The sequence below is a fragment of the Meles meles genome, chromosome 20, assembly GCF_922984935.1.
Source record: "Meles meles chromosome 20, mMelMel3.1 paternal haplotype, whole genome shotgun sequence".
Taxonomy (NCBI): Eukaryota; Metazoa; Chordata; class Mammalia; order Carnivora; family Mustelidae; genus Meles; species Meles meles.
The window spans coordinates 36,098,761-36,109,992 of record NC_060085.1 but is presented as its reverse complement, the minus strand read 5'-3'; the positions used below and the strand labels follow the sequence as shown (position 1 = coordinate 36,109,992).

At 37.3% G+C, this 11,232-nt stretch overlaps 1 non-coding gene across 1 annotated transcript; it reads right to left on the bottom strand.

The window, feature by feature from the left end:
- Positions 1 to 420: 420 nt before the first annotated feature.
- Positions 421 to 524, bottom strand: LOC123933340. Its single transcript, XR_006816570.1, has one exon. It is a non-coding gene; the product is annotated as a U6 spliceosomal RNA (small nuclear RNA).
- Between the last annotated feature and the right edge of the window lie 10,708 nt (positions 525 to 11,232).

The following is an 11,232-nucleotide window of genomic DNA, read 5'->3' as shown; positions in this document are numbered from 1 at the left end:
GGGTTAAACATGTGATGGGGATTAATGAACGCATTTGTTGTGATGAACACCAGATGTTGTATGAAAGTGTTGAATCACTAAATTATATACCTGAAATTAATATTATACTGTATGTTAACTAACTGGAATTTAACAAAAACTCTTTAAAAAAGACTTAATTATAAGAACTGAAACCATAAAATTCCTAAAAGAACACAACAAATAAATTCTTAGACATAGGGTTTAGCAATCTTTTTCAGAATCTGCCTCCTCTCACAAGGAAAGCAAAGGCAAAATAAACTATTGAGACTGTATCAAACTAAAATGATTTTGCACGGCAAAGTAAAAGAACCAGCAAAATGAAAAGGCAACCGGCTTCTCTTATTACAGAAGATATTTGCAAATGATATATTCAACAAGATGTTTCTTTCTTTCTTTTTTTTAAATATGGAATGCTTCACGAATTTGCATGTCATCCTTGTGCAGGGGCCATGCTAATCTCTGTATCGTTCCAATTTTAGTATATGTGCTGCCGAAGCAAGCACTTTGTTTCTAACATAGACAAAGTTCATACAATTTAACAACAAAAACAAAACCAAACAACATGATTAAAAAGTAGGCAGAGGATCTAAATAGTTCTCCAAAGAAGACATAGAGATGGCCAAAAAAACATCAAAAGATGTTCAACCTCACTAATCATAGGAGAAATGAAAATCAAAACCACTGTGAGACACTATCTCACACCTGTCAGAATGACTAAAATAAAAATAAAATAATAAAATAAAAGCAAGAAATTACAAGTGTTGGTGAGGATCTGGAGAAAAGAGAACCCTGGTACACTGTTGGTGGGACTGTATATTAGTGCAGACACTATGGAAAACAGTATAGAGATTCCTCAAAAAATTAAAAAGATCATACAATCCAATTCCATTTCTAGGCATTTATCCAAAGAAAACAAAAACACTCATTAGAAAAGATACACCCCTCTATGTTCCTTTTAACATTATTCACAATAGCTAAGATATGGAAGCAACATTTGTCTGTCGCCAGATGAACAGATGAAAAAAATACAGTATGTGTATAAAATGGAATACCACTCAGCCATAAAAAGCATAAGATCTTATCATTTATGACTACACATATGGATCTTGAGGATATTATGCAAAATGAAGTAAGTCAGAGAGAAAAAGACAGATACCATATGATCTCACTTAAATGTGTGATCTAAAAATCAAAACAAACAAATAAAAAAACAAATAAAAAAATATAAATATAGATAACAAACTGGTGGTTGCCAGAGGGGAGGATGGTGGGGAGAGGGGTGAAATATTTCAGGGGGATTAAGAGGTACAAGCTTCTACCTATAAAATATGTAAGTCATGGGGATGTAGAGGAACCTGGTCAATCATACTATAAACTGTAATAGCTTTATATTGTGACAGATGGTCACTTACCATGATGATCTTTGGGTACTGTGTATAGATGTCAAACCATGATGCTATATGCCTGAAATTAATACATTAATTCATGTCAACTATACTTCAATAAAAATAATTAATTAGGAAAAGAAGTCAGACTCACAGAAATGTACATATCAGGGGCCTGGGTGGCTCACTGGGTTAAGCCTCTGCCTTCACCTCAGGTCACGATCTCAGGGTCCTGGGATCAAGCCCCGCATCGGGCTCTCTGGTCAGCGGGAAACCTGTTCCCCACCCCTCCGCCTGCCTCTCTGCTTACTTGTGATCTCTGTCTGTCAAATAAAGAAATAAATAAAATCTAAAAAGAAATTTAAAAATGGACATATCATATGGTTCCATTATATAAAGTGCAATGTAGAAAAAATTAATCTATACTGTTCAAAAGTCAGAATCATGGGTACTTGGAAGTGGGTGGAGTCATGTCTGGAAAGAAGCATGAGGGTCTTGTGATGTGCTTCCTTATGAATGTGCTTCCCACAAGTTTGTCCAGTTTGTGAAAATATATTGAGCTATACACTTGCATGTGCATATATATTTCTCTATGAAAACTCTATTTCAATTAAATTTAGTATTAAAAAATGAAATGCTATAACAATTGTGTCTGTTCAACTTATATATTGTTTTTCATGTTAAATTTATGATAATGAACAGTTAAGTGTAATTAATAACAACACTATCATCTTTCTGCAGAATATTTTTTTATAAATTAACGACTCATTTGTAAAACACACAGCAAAAATCTAGTTCTTCTAAAAAATGGGTTGAGTAGGGTTTTCATAGCATTGCAGTAGCAATATGATAGTTATGTCATTTATTTTTTGGATAGGCTTAACTGGATTAGCACACCTGAAAATTGCAGAATAAATATTCTATATTCCACTTTAGAAAGGCATTTTATACACAAACATTAAAATCCACTCCTTCAGATAATAAAACAAAGGTAACTGAATTTGCAACCATTTGAGGTTTAATGTCAGAACTTTGTTCTTAAAATGAAAAGTATATAGACTCAGAATTATCTTTGAAAGGTCCCGAGTAGTGTGGCATACCAGAGACGGAATTACAACTCAGTCTGTACAAGATATATGGCTTTTCCTCTATCACTAATTCAATCATTTTTCTTCCTATTTAGCATGAGATAAAGAAGCTGGCTTGCATTTATAGCCATATTATTAAGGGGAGACAAAACTATCAGAAACATACTAGCCCCACATACATCTGGAAGCTCTAATGACCTGAGGTAATAGATTTATAGTTCAGAGTTCCTGTAAAATGCATGCTCACTGGATAAAAGGGCTAGTTGGATTATCCATAGTATTTAAATTATTTTCTCTTTCATTCTCTCTTATTTTACCTCCCTGACCCCAATGCAGTGCACCAATATGGGAATTCACAAAAATTAATCCCAGATATGGGACTGCATTGTATTATGAAAAGGTCTAAATTTTATAGTCACACAAATCTGGAATCAGTGGCTGGAATCAGTGACTGTTAACTGATGACACTTAGTGTACTTGTCTGGAAAACAGGAATGACATCGATCTTATACTGTCATACTAAAAATGAAAGGTGGGGCACCTGGGGTGGCTCACTTGGCTAAGCATCCGCCTTCAGGTCAGGTCATGATCCCAGGGTCCTGTGATGGAGCCCCACATCAGGGTCCCTGCTCAGTGGAAAATCTGCTTCTCCCTCTGCTTGCCACTCCCCCTGCTTGTGCTCTCTCTCTCTTTCTGTCAAATAAATAAATAAAATCTTTTTTTAAAAAAGTAAATGTGTATAAAATATCTTATGAGTTGTAGAGTATTTGGCATAAATGAGTGCTCAATAAATGACAGCTATTATTACTGTGTTAAAGAAGGTGAAAGCCAATAAACGTTATGAAATTACTATGATACATTCTTACAAAGTTTAACGTTACTCTTTTTCGAACTGGAGAAATATGTTTTTACTTTAAGAATATATACATTTCACCCAGCCCAGGGTCCTTGGTCCAAAGCTCAAAACCATGTGGCCATGGTGGTTTCCTTCTTAGGATCCATGCCCCTGGCATAATGGCTTTGAAGGCCGTCCACAAGGAAGTGGAGTCTATTTCCCCAGGGCCAGGCATCAGAGTCGACTTACGGCATGCTTGGCCAACAAAATGCAGCAACAGAAGCGAGTGCCACACTAGGTTTGGGCTTCAAGAGGTCACGTGAGCTCACTTTGTGTCTTTGGGGACTCTGTTTTGGCCATAAGAACAACCTCAGAAGGAAGAGGGACAATATAGGTAGGAGGCCGTCCAGCTAACTCTACCAGTTGAGGTTCCATACATGTGCCGGACCCCACACTCATGAGCGGAGCCAGCCTACCATTTTCCTGTAGCCACCCCTGAATGACTGCAAACACATGAGGGTGACCCGTACATTAGAACTGCCCAGCAGAATTAGGAGCCACATAAACGCTCATTATTTTAAGGCATTGTCACAGGTGGTTTTTTACTCAACCATATCTACCTGCTAAAGACCATATGTTTTCTCATCAGTTCTTCAAAATTTTCTTTTAAACTGAGAGCATTAGTTGCCTTTGGAGGTTCAGTAGTTCTAGTATAGTATCCTTGTATATTATTTAATATGCTCAGACATTCCTTACTATTCCTATGAGACATACGTATACACAAACTTACAGTTGGTTTTATAAAAATGCTTTATTGACTTCAGAATCTTCTAGATTTCCTTTTCAGCACAGCCTTAGCGGACCTACAGTGACAAAGCCAATACTTAGACCCTAATTACCAGTATACTCTGATCATTTTCTACCTGTCACATTACACACACACACACACACACACACACACACACAGATGATTCTCAACAAGGTGTTGAGGTAATCAATTTATTTCAGACTTGCTGTATAATTAGGAGACATCTGATTGAGAAGATCAGTTTTAATATCAGCTTAGTATAGTTGTATGAAGGAAGGCACTTTTAAACTTCTTTTTTTTTTTAAGATTTTATTTATTTATTAGAGAGATAGAGAGTGAGCACAAGTAGGCAGAGCAGCAGGCAGAGGAAGAGGGAGAAGCAGGCTCTCTGCCAAGCAGGGAACCAGATGTGGGGCTTGATCGCAGGACCTGGAGATCACGACCCGAGCCGAAGGTAGATGCCCAAACGACTGAGCCCCCAGGCACCCCTTAAACTTCTTTTTTTAAATTTTTTTTTTAAGATTTTATTTATTTATTTGACAGAGATCACAAGTAGGCAGAGAGGCAGTCAGGGAGAGAGGGGGAAGCAGACTCCCTACTGAGCAGAGAGCCCGATGCGGACCTCCATCCCAGGACTCTGGGATCATGAGCTGAGCCGAAGACAGAGGCTTTAACCCACTGAGCCACCCAGCAGCCCTTCTTTTTAAATTTAAATAAGTACATACGGTGAAAATTAAATTCATCTTCCTCCCCTGACTCATTCTAAAGACAGCTCATTGCCAATTTCTTATGCATTCGTTCAGAGATATCAAATCTGTTTGTATACATAATGTATATGTATACACAAAATTATGTGTGTGTGCATTTGTGTGTATGTATGTATACTTGCTCCCTTCCTTGCTCCTTTGCATTTTACAGTTTATCTTAGGAATCACTTCACATCACTAAATACAGATTTTAAGACAGACCTGAAGCAAGACAAGCCGACTCTAGGTACACAGTGGTTTCTGCTGCTGAGTAACTGGGAAGGCAACCCGACTGGTGTCTAGAAGACTGTTAGTTTCCAATTTTCTATTCAACTTCCGATTTTTTTAAAGGATTTATTTATTTATTTGAGAGAGAGGGTTGGGAGGCAGAGGAGAGGGCGGATCTCAAGCAGACTCCCAGCTGAGCACGGAACCTGAGGTGAGGCTTGACTTTACAACCCTGAGATCATGATCCGAGCCAAAATCAAGAGTCAGGCACTCAACCCACTGAGCCACAGCTCCTCCCCCCCACCCCGATATTTTTTATTCCTTTCATTGAAGAGAGAGATAGGGTATGAGTGCCAGGAAATTAGAGATCATTGGAGACTGTTCATTGCTCCTCTCCTTAAACCAACATTTGATGAACTCATGGTATGGATTTCGCCCAATCAGTAGTCATTGATTTAAACAAAATCATCCCCAGAATTTGAAAGGGCAGAGAAAATTCAGCTTCAGCTTGGATCAAGTTCTTTTGAGCGTGCAATTACTTAAAACACACACACAGTGACTTAATAATATTAGTGAGTCTTATATTTTCTATGAATGCCTATGTAGGAAATCAGTCTATATCCTTAAAAGAAAATCAGATGCTAAGGAAAGCATCTGTGCTACCAAATGCCACAATGTGTGATTTATACACCCAAAGCCCAGAAATAATGAGATCATATAGGAGGTGATGGTGCAGATACGAGTCCTGAGTTCAAGGACAAAGGCCACATTTACTCAGAAGTCAAGTTTATACAATTGAGAACTCTGCATTTTTCATAGGAATGCTTGTGGCTTGATGACCACCCTTCTTAAAATTCCCCTCAAAAACAGTGTAAGTACACCACAAATGCATCTAAATTCCTTTTAGCCCAGAAAAACATCAGTGATACAGTTTTTAAACTCTTCTCAGTCTGTATTGCATCACATATGGAAGACATATAGGCTGTTTGGTGTTTTCTTTGTTCATCAGTCAGTTGATTTTCCTGTTACCACTAAATTCAGATGATGCTCGCTAAGTCCTACCTAAGTCCTAAAAACATAAAGTCAATAAAATAGTAGCAATTTATTATAAGAAATTGAATCTGCAATCCTTTTTTTAAAAAAAGATTTTATTTATTTATTTGACAGAAAGAGACCACAAGCAGGCAGAGAGGCAGGCAGAGAGGGAGGAGGAAGCAGGCTCCCTGCTGAGCAGAGGGTGCAATTCTTTTTTTAAAGAATCAGATTACGTTTCACATTCATTTTTCTACCACAAAAATTTCAAAGTGCTTAAAATTTAGAACACTGTTTTAGCGATGTTATAGGAACTAAGGTGGACGAAAAAAGGGGAGGGGAGGCAGAAGTAAAGGAAACGTGGAGGAAGAGAGGGAGAGAGAAGGAAGGAGAAAGAAGAAGGGAAGAGGAAGTGTGGGGCAGGACCCAGGTAGAAAGGAAAAGAGGAAAAGGAAGAAGGGAGAGAACCAAGAACCCTTACTTTCTAAACCAGCAATTCCATGAAGTAGTAATTCTATTAGAGAGAGACCCTTCACTTACTTCTGACGACTAGCAGATATTCTTATCTGAACTTTAAATTGGAAGATTATTGTGTACTCTGGCTTTATCATAGAAATGAAGCAGCCACCCATTTTCTTAGAACACTCACAAATAGGCTTCAGAGAATTACATGCTGAAGACATAGTGACTGCTACAAAAATAAACAAAAGCTTTTGGTTTATTTCTCATTAGATGAAAGCCCATAAAACACTGAATGTTTCAAGAGAGAACTCTGATATAAAAACTCTGTTTAAGAAAACATTAACCTGTACATCCGGAGAGGTAAGGGAGGGAAACCGTTCACACTACTTTTTCCCCTCTTTTTTATTTTCTCTTCCTGATAATTCTGGGAATAACATCATGTCCTGTATTCGTCCAGTTACTGTTAATGCTCTGAACTTCTTGTTCTTGCCTGGCAGGCTTCCATCAATCCACAATCTTTCTACTATTAAATCTATTTTTCAGTATAGGTCACTTGAGTCAAAATCACTCAGTTATATATGTCCACTAGGGGGACATATTTTTATCTCAACATTCAAAGAGTTGCCTTCTTAACATTCGCCAGTGTTAACGGAGGTTACATTCATAATTCTTTTAGAAGAGACTATAATTTAGAAATCTGCTCTACCCTTGATACTTAAGCATAACTTCTATTAATATAAAATGAGAATTATGTGACTTATAGGTGGTAAGATCAGACCCCTTTGTTTAAACTAATGGTGAAAGTTATGACTTTTCCATATTGTGAAAGACTCCTCTGAAACATACCAGCATTTAAGAAAATGCCATTTACCCTCAATGTTGTTGCCTAAAACCCAAATGGTGAAAAAAAAAATATTCAAAGCTCTACATCAAGCCTGTATATTGTTGGTGTCATTTACTTCTCTCATCCTTTGTTTTAGATGGCTTACATTTCAAAGCAAAGGAGAGTCACTTCCCTAGTATACAGTTGACCACAAATAATAGATTCATTTTTTTTTATTATCACTAATTTCTGATTACAAAAGATCCAGGTGTAACCTTTACCCCAAATCCCACCTTATATTTAAGTCACTATAAAAGCAGACTATATTACATATTTAAAAGAATTAAATGCAAACTTGGTTATATTGAATGTTTAACAAAGACCATAATACCAGACAATTCATATCAAATACTAATTTTTTTTTAAAGATTTAATTCATTTATTTGACAGAGAGAGATCACAAGTAAACAGAGAAGAAGGCAGAGAGAGAGAGAGAGGGAAGCAGGCTCCCTGCTGAGCAGAGAGCCCGAAATGGGACTCGATCCCAGGACCCTGAGATCATGACCTGAGCTGAAGGCAGTGGCTTAACCACCAAAGCCACCCAGGCGCCCTCAAATACTAAATTTTTATAATATTGAAAAACTCAGTGCATATCCAAGTGGCATATTATAGATATTATTTAGGAATTTGTTAACCTTAAGTCCTAAAGTTTTCCTGTTAATACATTAAATAATCAAGGAAAAAACAAATGACCCATATTACCTATTTTAAAAACTAACAATAAATACAGTATTCCCAGTTGGGCTGATGGAATTATCAGATGCCTCATGACAATAGTTGATTCAGATCAAGAACATTTTTTTTTTTTTAACAAATCCATATGTGGAATTCAAAGGGCAAGTGGGGGGATTAGGGTAAATAAAAACCCAAACAGAACCCCAAGACACTAAAATGTATAATATACACCAACTAATGTGTTTTACGATTAGAAAAGCATACTCACTAATGACTTAATTACTTATGTATTTTTTTAAAGATTTATTTATTTATTTGAGGGAGAGAGAAAGAGAGAGCAAGTGAACAAGGGGAGGAGGAGAGGGAGAGAATCTCAAGCAGACTACTTGCTAAGCAGGGAGCCCACTGCAGGCTTGGTCTCACCACCTAGCAATCATTTTTTTTTTAATTTATTTATTTGACAGGCAGAGATCACAGGTAGGCAGAGAGGCAGGCAGAGAGAGAGGGGAGAAGCCAGCTCTCCATTGAGCAGAGAGCCCAATGTGGGGCTCAATCCCAGGACCCTGAGATCATGACCTGAGCTGAAGGCAGAGTTTTAACCCACTGAGCCACCCAGGTGCCCCACCACCTAGCAATCATGACCTGAGCTGAAATCGAATCAAACACTTAACCAACTGAGCCACACAGGCACCCCACATTTTACTGTTATTTTAGACACAATTTAAATAATTTTAGTTATTTCATTTCTTGATACATAGGCTATTATAAAAAAAATAAGAAAGAAAAGGGAAGCTAAGACACACTTTCAGCAAGACAGAAAATAATATAGCATCTGACACAAGTATTCAAGAACTCCAGCTTGCTGGGATTAGTAAGGGCATCTCAAGACACCACTGTTGTCCACAGGATTCAATAATAGCATAAAAAGATAACCCTAAGCTATCTTATACAAAACACAAAATTGTGTTCAAAATACTATTTAAGATGGCAAAGAAAGCTATAATTCATTTTAGAAACTCTTTCATTTTATGGCTAAGTTTTTGTCGTTATTGTCAACGTTTTACTCGCAGAGGAGATAACTATAATTACCTAAGCCAGTCACCTGTGAGAACCCAGACTTCCCATTATCATAAGGTAAACAAGGTTATTATGTGGGCTTTGGTTATGCACTACCGAGAATCGATTTTATTTGACCCATATTGAGCCCCTATCCTAGGCAAAACACATGCTAAGGAAGATGCACTGGGAATGAATGGCCTTATGGTATGTCCTACTGAAATTTCTCATCCATTCAATTTAATTAACTCCTTGTTCCCGTCACTCATGACAATGGCTGTGAGACGCCTCCTCACCCTATCAAAGCACAACTTCAACAAAGAAAATGGATGTGACTATAGTGACCACCAACAGTTGGATAGCCCTTGCTAAGTTTCTGGCACTCTTCTAAGCCCTTTACAGACACTACAGATACTACTTCTTAGTATTAATTAGTATTTAATCCTTACAACCTTCTTGTGAAACGGGGACAATTATCACCCTAAATTTAGAGATGAGGAAACAGACACAGAGAAAGCAGGAAATTTACTCGGGGTCTCACAGCCAATAAGCAGCAGAACTGGGAATCAAATGCCATAATTTCCTAGGAAAAGTAAATTATTAGCATACTCGTGAATAAGGATTTTTTTTAAAGAATAGAATTGAAGTACATTAAGTATGATGAGGGTCAATTATCTTAGCTTCAGAACTATTAACATGGTATGTCTACACTTAAGTAAACATTTAAAACTCTCCAAAACTTTTCATGGTTTGTTCCCAAAGACTGGCCAAGGATGTGTGCATGCATTGCTTATATCCAGTTCAAAGGCAGACTGACCACAGTGAACCTGAATGCTAGATATATCACATAGCCTCGTAGGCAATGGGCTAAGAATAATTTCTTTTAAATCCGGTGTATCATGAAATTAACAAAATTTGTCATTCATCACTACTGGATCCTAAGAATTAATATTTCAAATAAATAAGAAAAAAAATAAACCAGAAGAGATGAAAATGATGTTATGCATAAAGAAATGTTCTTGCTAAAACCAGACTTTGCAAGACTGGATTCTTTTGGTTGCAAATGGTTGTAAATTCATATCAAACTAATGTAGGCAAAAAGAATGTGGAGGAAATATTTTATTCACTCATACAACTGCAAAGTCAAGATATTCAGCTGATTCCAGAAGCACAGTGTCCCTAGGGCTCTGCTATACTTAGCTTCCCACTCTTCTGCCGTGGGGAAGGCTGCTGCCTCTGGCTAACTTTTCCACAAAAAAGGCACAGAAAACAGCAATGAGTAACCCCAACACCGAGTGATTAGGTCACAGTACATTTCTAATGAGCCTGGCTTGGATCAAGGGCCCGTCCCAATTTAATTACCAAAGCACAGAGACCAAATATCATGACTGGCTCTGCCAGAGGGTTTGGTTGGGATTATCTGCCAAACCAAGACCTCATTGACTGGGTGAAGGACAATTTCCCAAAAGAAAAAATATGTTTAGTTACCCGAAGAAAGGGAAGATATGCTGGACAGGCAGAAACAATTTCTGACCCCTACTGTCTTGATGCCTCTTTTTCCTCAGGAAGAGCACAGATTTCATGAAGATAACAACTAATTGGTACTGAGGGTGAATTATGGGTCAAGCACTCTGATAAACATTTCACATGTCTTACTTCATTTAATCCTTACAACAATCTCGAGGTACACATTACTGTTATTGTTTCCAGGAATGATACCTAAACTATGCATCAATTCACCTATACCTGCTGTTTACACCAGGACTCTCCTGCCCTGGCCTATGACCCTTTTGATTGATTGAGTCCCATGTACATCAGTTGATGTGTTTTGAATGACCAATCTTGGTTATTTCCAGTACTTGAAAAGGAAATAGAGTCTCATAATTAAGAAAAGTAAAATCAGGAACTATGAACCCTGAGTAAGATCAGTAAGTGTTATTCATGATTAGTGATTAGTGTTTATTATATTAGAGACTAAATATGACAAATACTATAAATTCATACTTTAATTGC